The sequence below is a fragment of the Saccopteryx leptura genome, chromosome 1, assembly GCF_036850995.1.
Source record: "Saccopteryx leptura isolate mSacLep1 chromosome 1, mSacLep1_pri_phased_curated, whole genome shotgun sequence".
In the NCBI taxonomy this organism is placed as follows: Eukaryota; Metazoa; Chordata; class Mammalia; order Chiroptera; family Emballonuridae; genus Saccopteryx; species Saccopteryx leptura.
The window spans coordinates 255,629,863-255,643,565 of record NC_089503.1 but is presented as its reverse complement, the minus strand read 5'-3'; the positions used below and the strand labels follow the sequence as shown (position 1 = coordinate 255,643,565).

The 13,703-nt window shown below is 56.5% G+C and overlaps 1 protein-coding gene across 4 annotated transcripts in view; it reads right to left on the bottom strand.

The window, feature by feature from the left end:
• The window catches only part of ADGRL1 (adhesion G protein-coupled receptor L1), a 46,450-nt gene extending 33,054 nt beyond the window's left edge, over positions 1-13,396 (bottom strand). For 2 of the 4 annotated variants that reach the window (XM_066347313.1, XM_066347334.1), the window contains exon 1: positions 12,479-13,395. The gene's annotated coding sequence lies outside the window, so the exon portion shown is untranslated. Of the gene's footprint in view, positions 1-12,478 lie in introns of all 4 variants that reach the window. The other 2 variants (XM_066347320.1, XM_066347326.1) reach the window with 2 other exon arrangements.
• Positions 13,397-13,703: the final 307 nt, after the last annotated feature.

Genomic DNA, 13,703 nt, shown 5'->3' with positions numbered 1-13,703 from the left:
CCTGGCCTGGGCTGCTCCCTCTGCCTGGAACACTCTCCCAGGATGCTGCACACCTGCTGCCGCTTTTCACCATTCCGGCCAGTCTCCTCTCTCATGGAGGGGACAGTCACCCACAGTGCAGCACGGCATCCCCATGCCTCATCCTTTCATCCCTGCAGCAGCTCTCTGCCACTTCCCCACCCCACGGCAGGAAAGTGCCCCTCTATGGCCCCAAACTAGGTCTCCCCCACAACCCTGACCAGACATGGCCTGCGGCACTTTCAGGTCATTTCACAGCATTTTACAATTTTGCATTAGAGGAAGGGCATTCCTCACCACCACATGTCTCCCCAAGTTTGTCCTCCCGCCATGGTCAGGATCAGGGGAGGCACTGACCCCAGGCTGATGGACACTCCCTTCCCTGGCTGTCCCTGAGGCAGTTAAACTGGTCAGCAGCTGGTTAATGCTGGGGAAGCTGGGATGAGAGGCTATGAGGGCAGCTAACCCATTGGGTCTAGATCACGACTCCACCATTTATGTGCTATGACCTTGAACAGGTCCTTTTCCCTCCTCCACCCCAGTTCCCTCAGTAGTCTGAATCTGCAGGGTTCTGGTAAGGACAACAGTCTACATACACAACAGGCCAGCTGGGACCTATCTGAGGGTGCTGTTCACAGCACCTGAGCCAGGGTACAAGGGCATCCCTCTGGGGGGTGGCTCCTCTCCCTCCTCCTAGGCTGCACTCCAGGACCGTGGGAATCCAGTTGGAGTCCCCAGGCCTCTTCCCTGTCCCTACTCCCCTCTCAGGGATCCCTACCAGTCTCATGGCTTTAGCCGCCATGTATACCGTGATGACTGCCACATTTGAATGCCAGCCCTGCCTCCCAACTCACCGTTCACACCTCCACAGAGTCTCCAACATACCTTCTGCCTGCCAAGACCAAAATGAAGCCCCGTATCAGTCCATGGTCCCACCCTCCCAGGTCCTTGGGCCAAAGCCTCAGGAGTCAAAATCCTTTGGCTCCTCTGTCTCCCCCCCCCCCCCCCCTGCCAGGAGCAGGTCCTGGGTCTGTACCTCCGGGACATTTCAGTGACCATCTCTCCTTCGCAGCCACACTTCAGACCTGGGCTCACTGTCTACCCCAGAAGGCCTTGACCTCTTTCTTTAAAAATTTTTAATTGATTTTTAGAGAGAGAAACATCAATTTGTTATCCCACTTATTTATGCATTCCTTTGTTGTTCGTTATATGTGCCCTGACTGGGGATCAAACCTACAACCCTGGCACATCAGAACACTCCACCAACTGAGCTGTCCAGGGCCCTGACCTCTTTCCTACTGCATTCTGGCCTCTCTTACTCCAACAGTCAGGCTTCAGGCTGCCCCAACAGCCAGAAGGGTCTTTCAAAAACCTTATAGTTAAATATGTATATAACATAAAATTAGTCATTTTAACCATACAATCCAGTGGCATTAATTATATTCTCAATGCTCTGCCACCACCACCATGATCTGTTTCCAAAACTTTTCATCAGCCCAAACAGAAACTCTATCCCTATTAAGCAAAACCGCCCTCCCACTCCCCACCCCTGGCAACTACTATCCTGCTTCCTATCTCTACGGATTTGCCTGTTCTGGACATTTCGCATCAATGGGATCATATACAACGTGCCTTTTCTGTCTGTCTTCTCTCACTCCACATCATGTTTTTGAGGTTCACCTACGTTGTAGCTGCATCAGTGCTTTATGATTAATATTCCACTGTATGGATGAACCATATTTTGTATAACCATTCACCCAAAGATGGACACTGGGTTGTTTTCACAGAAGGTCTTTTCAAAGACAACCTGGACAGATTGCTCCCCAGTTTAAACCCTGCAACAGCTCTCACTCCATGGCCCCTGAGCCCACACACGCTCTGACTCCTGTCCCTTCTCCCCCTGCCCCAGCTACCCTGTTCCCACCACAAGGCCTTGGCCTGCGTCCCCAGTTCTGCATTTCTCCTTAGATTTCAGCTCAGATGTGCACCCTTCAGCAGTGCAGACAGGCCCCTGCCACCCTGTGTCACAGCACCTCGCAGCCAGCCCCCGTCACCCTGCAACCTCCTGTGTCCCTGTTTTCCTCTTGGTAAAATGGGGATAGCTCAGAGGCTAGCTGTGTGATAAGATAGTCATTGTTTTTTGTTCATTTTTCTTTATTTTTTTAAGTGAGAGGAGAGGAGATAGACTCCCACATGCACTCCAACTGGGATCCACCTGGCAAACCGTCTGGGGCTGATGCCTGAATCAACCAAGCTATCCTCAGCGCCTGAGGCTGACACTCAGACCAACCGAGCCACTGGCTGAGAGAGGGAAGAGAGAGAGAAGGGGGAGAGAGAGGAGAGGAGAAGCAGATGGTCGCTTCTCATGTGTGCCCTGCCCAGGGAATTGAACCCGGGATGTCTACATGCCGGGTTGACACTCTATCCACTGAGCCAGCCAGCCAGGGCAAGATAAATTCATATTCATAGAAACACTTAGGGCTGTGCCTGGCACGCAGTGAGTGCAAAATGTCCATTGTAGCAATCATCACCACTGCCAACACAAATCACATCTCTGCCATGTGACTTTACTTGTCCACTCGTGGATTTCTCTTGTACCCCCAGGAGAATGGAGTCTCTTGAGACCAGCTCCTGGGACCTAGACATGCAGCAGGTTCTCAAACAAATATTCACCAAATGAACCAAAGTGAGTGACTAAGGATGATGGTGAGAGCCGCTGGACATGGGGCATGTGCCCTGTGACCAGGGGCCAAGCCTGGCTCATACTGGCTAGGCACCAATGCCTCAGGGGCACAGAAAGCGTTCCCCAAGGGCTGCCTACTGCTCCCTGAGGCTGGCTCCCTGGAGGAGTTCCCCCATGAAGACCCAGCCAACATAGAACCAGCCCCAGCTCAGGAGCTGGACACTGTGGCTCCCATTCCCTCCCTTCCTAGCCTGATTGCATGCCCACCCACACTGGGGTGTTTCACTTGCCACCTGGTGCCTACCCAGGTGGGAAGGCCAGGCTTGGGTACGTGAGCACCAGCTGGGAGACCCAGGTCTGACCATCCCTGAGGCCTTCAGAGGGGGTCATTATAGATTGAATTTTGTCCTCCACCCAAAAAGATATGTTTGAGTCCTATCCCCCAGGATCTCAGAATGGGACATATTTAAAATCAAATTACAGTGAGGTCATCAAGCTCAACCCTAACCTTATATGTTGTCCTTACAAAATGGGGAAATTTGGACACAGACATGTACAAGAGGAGAACCCCACGTGAAGACAGAGGCACAATCGGGGTGATGGTTCCACAAGCTAAGGAACAAAGACTGGTGGCAGCCACCAGAAGCCAGGGGAGAGGCCTGGGACGGACTCTAACTTAAGAGCCCACAGAAGGACCCACCCTGACAACACCCTCACCTTGAACTTCTGGCCTCCAGGACTTGAGACAATACATTCCTGGGAACTCTGTCACATCAGCCCTAGGAAAGTCCCACAGGGGTCAGCACACATGGGAGGTGGGAGGCAGAGAGAGGGGCAGGGCCCTGGGCCACACAACTTCGGGGAACCTTTCATAAACTGCAGGGGGCCGGGGACTGCTGGGATCTCCAAGGCTTGAACTATCTGAGATGCCAGGCACAAAAACTGACACCATGCCCCTGCCAAGCACTGTGCACACTTAACTCATGTAATCCTCATAAGAACTTAGTAAAGTTGGTGTCCACATTTTATAAATGAAGAAAGTGAAGTTTCAAGGGTACCAACCTATAAGGTGGTTTCGAACCCAGGTAGGCTGGCTTCTCAGGCTGGGTACCAGGAACTGGGGAGACCGGGGGCCAGCAGAGCCCCTCCTCCAGCCCCCACTGCATGTGTGAGACTGAGGTTTCTCAGAGCTGAACACTCCTCGAGGTTCCACACCATCAGGGCCAGGTGAGCCTACACCTGCCTCTGTCGCCACCCTGAGGCCCAGTGGACTTGAGTGACCCCAGCTGAACCCAAGGGAACCCTCACTGCCCTCATGCTAAGGAGGTCTGGGCCCCAGGTATATCTGACTATCAGGTTGGGTAGGTGGCCCACCTGCCTCCCACTTGCCTTTCGGTTTATGCCTGAGTGCCTGATCCCCACGTTGGTCTCAAGTCAAGGGGTGAGGGTGCAGTGGACAACCTGGTGTTGGACCCAGGCTTTGTCCCTGGGTGCCTTGGGATGGGGTGGGGTGGGGCAGGGCAGGTGACAGGAGAAAAACAGGTTGCTGGAGGAGAGGGGGCACCTCCAGCTTGCCCTAGAGTGTGGTTGCCTTGGCAACCCTCTGTGTTTGAGTGGGTGGGGCTTTGAGCTCCTCACTAACCTGCGCCTCCTCCACACAGCATTTCCTGTCTCCTGTTCCTTCCCCAGTAGATTGAGTCCTCCCCAAACTCGGCAAGCAGCCTCAGAGCCCAGCTCCAGAGGCATGACAGAGTGAGGAAGGGGCAGGCCCTGGGTCTGAATCTGCTGTACTGCCTTGGGCAGGGCTCTTGGCCTCTCTGAGACGATTTCCCCACCCCTACTCCAGACTAACAGATGCACCTAGCATAGACAGAACAACTGTCCAGAGTGCTCAGAACATGGCCCTCCTTCATGAAGGGAGCTGGAACTCAGGGAAGGCAGGGTCTTTGCCGAACATTCATAGTCTCCCATTTCAGCAGTGAGCTGCTGATCCTCCCAGGTGCTCAGAAACTACAGTTACCCTGGACCCAACTCCTCTCACTCCCACATCTGAGCCCAGCGCTTCCTGTGCCTCCCCTTTACAATCTGTTCACTTCTCCCACCCCTGGCCAATTCCCTGGTCCAGTCCCATCATTTCCCCTCTGCAGCAGCTCCAGGTGGGCTGGGGGGCCCTTTCCGGGTTTCTGCTCTCAATGCCCAGTCTGTTCCCCCCATAGAAGCCAGAGGGCGCCCATGAGCAACTGAGTGCAGGCCTGTCCCTCCAAAACTCGGACTCCTCCATGGCTCCCACCTCATTCAGAGCCAAAGCCCAAGTCCTCCTGTGTCCTGCAAGGCCCGCAAGACCCTGTCCCCTCTCTGCCCACTTTGCCCTGTCCCCTCTCTGGCTAACTCAGCTCCCTTTTTCCTGGTGAGAAACACCAAGCCCAGTCCCACCTCGGGGCTTTGCAGGAACTGTGCACTCTTCCCCAGCCACCCCACCAGCTCCTATCAGGCCTCCTCCATCCAGGCCTTTATTCAAACACCAGCTGCTGGGAGGCCCTGGGGGCCCCAGCACTTCAACAGCTCATTCTGGCTTGATTTTTGTTGTTTTTTTTATCCCACTGTACTTATCCCTCACACACCAGCCATGCATTTTACTTATTTGCTTATTATCTCTCTTCCACTAGATGTCAGCACCACTGGGTGGGGTTTGCCTGTCAAGTTTTAAAAGATCACTCTGGCTGCTGAGTGGCATTGGACTGCAGAGGAGCAGGGGCTAACCAAAATATCTCCACACCCCAGAAGCCTCCTCCCTGCTCTCCACCGCTATCTGCCACTCCCACTCCATCCAATCTCCATCCTGTAGCCAGAACAATCTTTGCAAAATGAAAACCAATCATGTCCCTCCCTACCTGCAGTCCTCCACTGCTCCCTATTGCCTCAGTGCCTTAACGTAGTGTCATGGGCCCTGGTCTCCTGCCACCTTGTCATTGACTTCTCTACTCCGTCTCTCTCACTCACACACAGCGCTGGGCCGCCCCCACGCCTCCCAAAGGCTCTGCCCACCAGGACTGTACTGCTCTCTCCAGGCCCACATTTGTAGCACACTGGGCCTCCATCTTTTGCTCCCCTAGTCAGATCTGGACTCTGCTGTTGATCAGTTGTCTTTCCCACCCACTGGGGACTCCAAGGGGAAAGTCCCATCGTGGTTGCTTGGTGCTCTGTTGCATCCCCAGCCCTGGGCCAGGAGCCTGTACTTGTTAGTTTGTTTGATGAACTAAGATGAAACAAATCCAGAGAACAGGTTGTTCATTCAGTGAATGGCTGCCTAGTTCTCACCAAGTCACAAGTGCTTGGGGGGTAAGCTCAAAGGGGAGAGACTGGGGGGATAGTATCCACAGGGAATGCCTCATTGAGGAGGTGACAGTTTTGGCAGAGGTCTCAGGGAGGTGAGTCATCTAAGCACCTGGGGAAAGAGCATCCCGAGTGGTAGGGACAGCCTGTACAAAAGCCCTGAGGCAGGATGTGGAGTGTAGCTTCAGCCAGGTGAGAGAGGGAGCTAGTGGGAAGAAGAAAGAAAGGGTTACAGAGCAGACCATGCAGGGCCTTGTGGGCCTCAGGAAAGACTTGGGCTGTTTTCTAGGTGAGGTGGGAGTCAGGGCGTTTCTGAGTGGAGAGAGGTGGGACCTGACTCAGGTGTTCACAGATTCTTGAGGCAAGAGGAGATCAGACTGTGTGGGGGGCAGAAGGGGGTGAAATGGGGGAGACTGAGAGTAATGGGTACTCTCCACTCCCACCCTCTTCTTTCCTTCTAGTTTACCTCTGCAAAACCAGAAACCTGAAGTTTCTCCCATCCTGCCTTCCCTCCACCCTCCAGCCAATCACCAACCAAATGATGTCAACTCAGACTTGAAAACCCCATGCCAACCCATCTCTACCGTCTCAAGGCCTCCACTACAGCCCTTGGCCTGATCACAGCAATGGCCTCCTCTCCTTGCCCTCTGTGGTTCTCTCCCACACAGCAGCCAGAGGGAGCTGACGCTGGACATTCAGACCCCGTCCTGTGGGGCTTGCCCCCTCCACAGGTCTTCTCATTCCCACAGATGAATAGAAACACAAACTCAAAAACGTAGTTCTGTGGCCCCTAGAACAGGCTTAGCGTTCTCTGCATGTGCAGCCATGAAGCATCTTTCATCTTTCCTTTCCCCTCTGAGCCACCACTTTCTTTCTGGCCTCACAATGGGCTCCTCCCTCTCCTTCTCCTTCTCCCTTCAGGCCACCGCTGAGAAGCCCCTTCCTCCAGAAAACGCTCCCAGACTTGCAGGCTGGCCAAGTGCCTCCTCCGTGCTCCCCACCACGAAGGGTGGCACCATGGTGCTCTGTGGTCCATTTCCCCACCAAGGTGTTCACTGCCTGGCCCTAAGCCCCCACTCTGGGAGAGGTGAAAAGTGGCAAAAGCCAGGGCCAGAAGCAGAGGGCACGTAAGAAAGCTCTAGGCTCTCTGCTGCCACCAGATGCTGGCAGTGAAGGGGGGTAGGGGACACAGAACGAAAAGCACAGGAGATGGTGCTGGCATGGTACGCGTGTTTGAGGACCAGTGAAGAAGCCAGTATGATGGGGGGCGCACGCACAGGAGAGTAGGACAGGGAGAGGGCAGGGAGGTGACAGGAACAGGCTGAGCTGGAGTCGCCCCGAATGGAGCTGCCCCTCTGCTGGGGAGGGTACATCCAAGGGTGCCCCAACCTCCACTCCCACAGGCAATCTGGGGATGCTCCATGGCAGGGGTTGGCTACCGAGGGCCCGGCCACCACCTGTTTTGGCACAGCACTGAGAAGAGGCCGAGGAAGAGTACGCAACAGAGGTGGAAAGTGGTCCCCAAACTTCTCCAATACTTATTATTTGACTCTTCACACAGAAAGTCTACAAACCCTGGTTTAAAGCAGTGGTTCTCAACCCAGGGTGGTGGGGACATGTGGGATGGGGGGGACCAATTTTGACCCCCACCCTGACCATTTGGCAATGCCTGAAGAAATTTTTAGGTGTTGCAATTAGGAGGTGGGTGTGTGGGGTGCTACTGCTATTTAGTGTTTGGGGGCCAGGGATGCTGTTAGAAGTCCTATGATGTACAGGACAGCCCCCCACAAAGAATAATGTGGCCCCAGTCAAGACTGCCATGGCTGAGAGACTCTGCCTTGGGCCCCTCACTTGTTTGCACCACCTCACCTACCTGAACTACTTTACCTGCCTGCCCCATTCCTCATCAATGGACACAAGCCCCACCTGACTTCCTGGGTATCTTTAGCCTCTGATGGAGAGCCTTGGCTATTTTTAGCTTTGGGGGGCAGGGCTATTTTGAACCTGGCATGTATTTATTAAAATTTTTATCCTCCCCAAATTTTGGAGTTGGAGGGTAGCAGGGGGCTTCTATTTGGCTAGTTTCCGAGGGCCAGGGCAGCCCAAAATGATGGGTCCCCTCTCATGAAAGGTTGTGCCAGTGACCTGGGAGGAGGTGGGGAGGGGCTGCTCAGGTTTTGACCTTGGAGCTCCTACCCCTGGCAAGGGCAGGGGGCCCCACATCCCCTCTCTGAGCTCTAAACTCTAGCACACACAGCCCCACAGGGAAGCCTCCTGCCCACTCAGACACCCTCATCCACAACTACCATGAGGCCACCTCAAAGACAGTCTACCCAGGTGTGCCAGGGGACAGGTACAAAGCTGGTCTAGCCTGGCCTCTGGCACACAGCTTTCAATTGCCCCAAGGGGTCGACCAGGGCAATAGGAAGCCCTAGCTATGCAGTTATCCGGAGGTCTAGTCCATTGTGAGGCCTCCTCCCAGTCACTCAGATAAGACTTCTTGAACATCTACCGTGGGCCAGGTATAAGTCTAGGCATCTGGGATCCAAAAGCAAACCAAGTAACAAACTCCCTGTGCATTTGGATCCTGGTCAGGGAGACAGACCATAAATAAACAGGCGGAATAAATCAGGAAATTACAGAGTGTGTGAAAAGCCATTTGAGCTCTGGAAAATCAGGAGGCGAGTGGAAGGCTGCCATTTTAAACAGGCTGCATTGGTAAACCTACTGGGGAGGTGACAGTTGAAGCAAATGAGGGAGCAAGTCTTTTTTTTATTTATTTTTTATTTTTTTATTTATTCATTTTAGAGAGGAGAGAGGGAGAGAGAGAGACAGAGAGAGGAGAGATGGGGGGAGGAGCTAGAAGCATCAACTCCCAAATGTGCCTTGACCAGGCAAGCCCAGGGTTTCAAACCGGCGACCTCAGCATTTCCAGGTCGACGCTTTATCCACTGCGCCACCACAGCTAAGGTGGGAGCAAGTCTTTTAGATGTCAGAGATCCCTGGTGGAAGGACAGCCAGTGCAAAGGTCCTGGAGTAGAATCATGCTTTGCATGTTGGAGGAGCAGCAAGGAGAGAGGGAGTGAGAAGGAAGAGGCAATGGGGAAGGTTTTGCAGGGTTGGAACACAGAATGCTCCATGCCTGGGATTACTGTAATGCTGGGATGCAGGGGCTGCTCCTCCCCAGCTGGGACCCTGGTTGCCCTGAAGAGGGAGACACAAGCCTTCTCCCCAACTCCTGTGATATAAGCTCTTGACTGAAATCACTTATGTGTCACTAGACTGTGAGATCAATGAGGGTAAGACCAGGGCACTGTCCCCACAGTGTCCCCAGCATGGTACCTCATGGAGAAGGCACTTGGCAAATGATCACAGATTGCATAAAGAGATGACCCAGTCTCATTTCAAGGAGCCCTACGTACACACACCTGGGCACACACCTGCAGATGCACACAGGATGCAGACAGCTACTACACATGGAGCCACACACACCCAAACACAGGGCCACTCCCTCTGCAAAGCTCACAAACACCAGTACACAGAGACCCCTATGAACATAGGACCAGCTTGCTGACACAAGCTGGCTTAGCTAGGTCACCATCTAAATCACTCACAGAACAAGTACACACAGGTGCAGAGAGACAGATGACGATGGACAGAGGACTGGATTCCAGGGGCACAGAGAGACACCTTCCTACACTTGGACCCCACTTTTCTCTTTCATTAGGGTGGCCAAGACCCATCCCAGGAGGGATGGTGGCTCAAGCATGCACCTCCAGGGCCACTGCAAGTCAGGTCCCGGTTCCAGACCCAGGGAACTCCCACCTTGGAAGCCCCTCCCCCTGCCTCCCCACAAAGGGGCCTGGAGGAGGGGAAGTGTCTGGCATCTGGAAATCTGATCCTTGAGAGGAGCCCACACAGAAACTAGAGCCTTCCATGTCCTTGGCCACCCCTCTGACTGGAGAGGTAAGAGGGGGCAAAGACCATGACGGAGCTCCTGGTGGCCAGGGGAGGAGGGTGGCAGGGATCCTGCTCCTGTTCCCCAGTATGGCTTTCCACTTCAGGGCATAGCAGCACAACCGCCTGGAATCAGATGCCCACACTGGGGCTCAAGTGCCTCACCATCTCCTGCCAGGCTGGGGCGCACAGGGAGGACAGACACATGAGACACAGATGACACAGCCCAGCACACAGATCTACCGTCCTGGAACCCAGACCTTGATGCAAACAGACTCAGGATCAGCCCAGGCACCTGCCAGTCCCTCCCCCACATACCCACAGAGTTCTCCTTGGGCTCCCATCCCCAGGAGAAGGGGATCCCCAGGACAGGCTGGGAATAGAGCTGGGCTTTGAGTCGCCTACCTTCCACCTCCTCCCTGCAGGGCTCACAGCCCAGATGCCCCAGTCCCTAGCTCCCTGCCCTACCCCCACACTAGGCGCCATCTCCACGCCCAAGGGCAGGCATCAGCTCACCAGTCAGTGATCAAGCCCCATACCAACTCCCCATGAGTAGGGGCTGGGACAAGCATCTAGCAGGGCATTAGAGAGCAGGAGCGCCAAGCATGGGGTGGGCTGAAGCCCTGCAGGAGGTCACTGAGGTAGGGGAAGAGGAAGGTGGCGGTGCCAGCAGGAGGGCTAGCACTCATACGTGCACACACATGTACGTGGCTCAGTGCATGGGTGTGATTAGCGCCAGCCAGGGATCGCATTAGTTCCCTTGTCCTCTTTCCAGATGATTTTTCATCTCTGTAATTAATGGGCAAGTCAGTTCTGAACGGCATGGCAGGCAAATTGCTAGTTAGGAAAATCATGGATAATTTTCTCGATATGATAATGAAAGCTGTATTCTTTCTCTTATTCTCCCCCTTTTTATCCCCCTTTTAAGTAATAAATTCAACATTAGTGGGAAGGGAGTGGGGAGGAAGAAGAAGTCAACTGGCCTGACAGTTAGGCCTGACCCAGGCCCACCCATAGTCCTTAGCCCCTAGCTACTAGGCAGGAGGAGAGGATGACAGATGGGGACCCTCTGTGGGGCACCCTGACACCCCAATGATCAATTCAGGATGCCAGGGCTAGCAGATCCAGTGAAGGGCAGGGAGCCAGTCCCCAGGCTGTTAGCCTGAGTGAAGAGATTGAGTCTGGGGTCAAATTACAAGCTTGTGAGGTGCTGAGGAGAGAAGAGACCAAGGCCTCTCCTCAAGCAGCATTTGAGGTCAACAGGCTCACGGCAGACATCCACACTCAGGCATCCCACACACCTGTACCCACACTGTCCAAACCCCTCCTGGCAGTGACTCCCAGCAGCTAAGGAAACAGAACAAGCAGAGAGAGGTAGAGAAAGAGAGAGAGGCAGAGAGGCGACCAGCCATCTTGGCAGCCATTTTGAACCCCTCCCCCTGCTCCCCTAGGCACACCACATGTTTGGATGTGGGCAGACAAACCCAGGCTCAGGGTCCTGCAGAAGCCAAGAAAGAAAGGGGGCCCTGCCTCAAGACTAGGATAGAAGGACACCCACGCAGCTGCCACAACTGGGGGAAAGGGGACAGACCAGTAAGGTACAGTGAGATGCTGGGCAGGTATGGGGCTGGGTGCTGAGCTACACTGGAAGAGTTGGGACAGGGATGTGCGTGGAGGCCATGTACAGGCTGGGTGCTGTCTTTAAATGGGGGCCACGGGTTTAGTGAAAGGCATTTTCTGGCTGTGGCTGGAGCACACACAGCACTTCCCACCCTCTTCTGGCCCAGCCTCTTGTCCCAGGATCTTCAGATGGGAGGATGGCCGTGAAAACCTCCAACACCTGGTGCAGGGGGAGGCTGGTCCTCAAAGCCCGAATCCCGGAGGATCAATTCTGACAGCTTCCCATGCTTAACTGAGTACCACGGAGCGAAGATGCTGCCGAGCTGCACCACTCTTCCTGACAGCGGCGCCCAGACAGACCCCTCCCTATCCCCTGCGCCTCTGCTTCCCAAAGAAAAACAACCCCCAGCCCAGCATCCTGTGGTGCCAGCCTCCAACAAGGCTCCTCAGAGGCCCGGGGCCCGCGCGCGGCGCGCACACGCACCCTCTCCGCTCACACCCAGACACCTACACAAACAGGGCGCCAAACACCCGCGCGCACACGCACCGGGGACACGCAGACACCGCCGCGCCGCTTCCCCACAAAGGCTGGTGCGCGCGCGGGCACACTCGCGGTCCCTTCACCCCCCCGGGTCCCCGCGGCCGCCCATCTGTACCCCCGAGTCTCTGGCGCTCAGTGGGGGCCGCTCCTCTCGGCCCCATCGCCGGTGGGGGTGAGGTGTCGGCCGTTCCTGACTCCCCTCCTGCTCGGGTGCGATGACCCACGGTTTCAGCATCCCCTCCCCCTTCGCGGCCCAGACTCCCTCTCGGCCCGCACACCTGATCCAGGTGCGGCGTATCCCTCACCCTGGGTCCGTAGACACTCACCTGTCCAGCGCCGCTCTGAGCTGGGCCCTGCGCGTCTCTCCTGCGGCTCCGCGAACCTTGACCCCCCGCCCGGCACATCTCCCGGAATCGGGACGGGGGGGGGGACGGATGAGGGGTGGCGGGGCGAGGGCGGCCTTCGTGTCCCCTCCGTCCCCCGGCCCAAGCACCACCGCCACCAGCCAAAAAAAAAAAAAAAAAAAAAAAGCGGATCACACAGCTTTAAAGGCGCCCCCCTCGCGGCAGCGGCGGCTAGGGGCTGGGGACGAACGAGTCCGCGTCCCTCCCCGGGAGGAAGGCGGCAGAGGCGGCGGGGTGGGGGCGGTGTCAGTGCTCCGGGGGCTGGGGCAAGGCGGAGCCCCCCGAGGCGGCGCCGGCCGCGGCCTGCATCTCCCCCGCAGCTCCGCGGCCCCGACGGAGGTGGCACGTGTGCGCCCAGGAGACTTCCCAGCCCCCTCAGACGGCGCGGCGGTCGAAGGGTTAACGGGGTAGCAGGGGCACCCCTGCAGCCCCTCGCCGCCCGGCGGCACCGCTCCGGGACCCGCACAGCCCCATTCGCCGGGGCTTCTTCGGCAGACGGCGGGCGGGGGCGCCGCAGCGCCGACAGCTCCCGCACCGACGGCTCGGGCTCCCCGCAGTGGCCGCGGGGGCTCAGGTGGGGGGCGGGCGGCTTGGAGGTTGGCGGGGGCGCGGCTGGAAGTGGGCGCGGCGGCGTCGCGCCCCCGGGGCGGCCGGAAGGGGGACGCCGGGCCGGGCCCGTGGCCACCGCAGGACGCGCGGACCGAGCCGGCGCCGGGCACCAGCAATGACAAGCCGCCTGTTCGCTCCGCTCCCCGGCGCACCAGCTCCGGGAGGGGGACGGTGGGAGCACGTAAAACCCGGCTCGGAGCCACCGCCCGGGACAGGCCGCCGCAACCTCCCCAGGCGCACCGAGGGCCGGCCCGAAAACCCGGGCTGGAGTTTTCTCCCCTTCGCCTCTTGCTGCTTCCCCTGGGAAAGCGGTGAGAGGGAAGGCCAGGTGCTGGATCCCAGCTTTGGAACGGGTAATGGGGGGGGGGGGGAGAAGGCGCAAGTAAGACCCGTAGCGGATTTTGCCCTATTCCCCAGTAAAGAAAAGACCAGAGAAGGAAGAAATGGGGCAATCTGGAAAGGGCATGCAAAACCCGGATTGGATTAGCAGAGGCAGGAGGAACCGCGAGGTGGGGAGCTACGACACGGCCAAATGCAC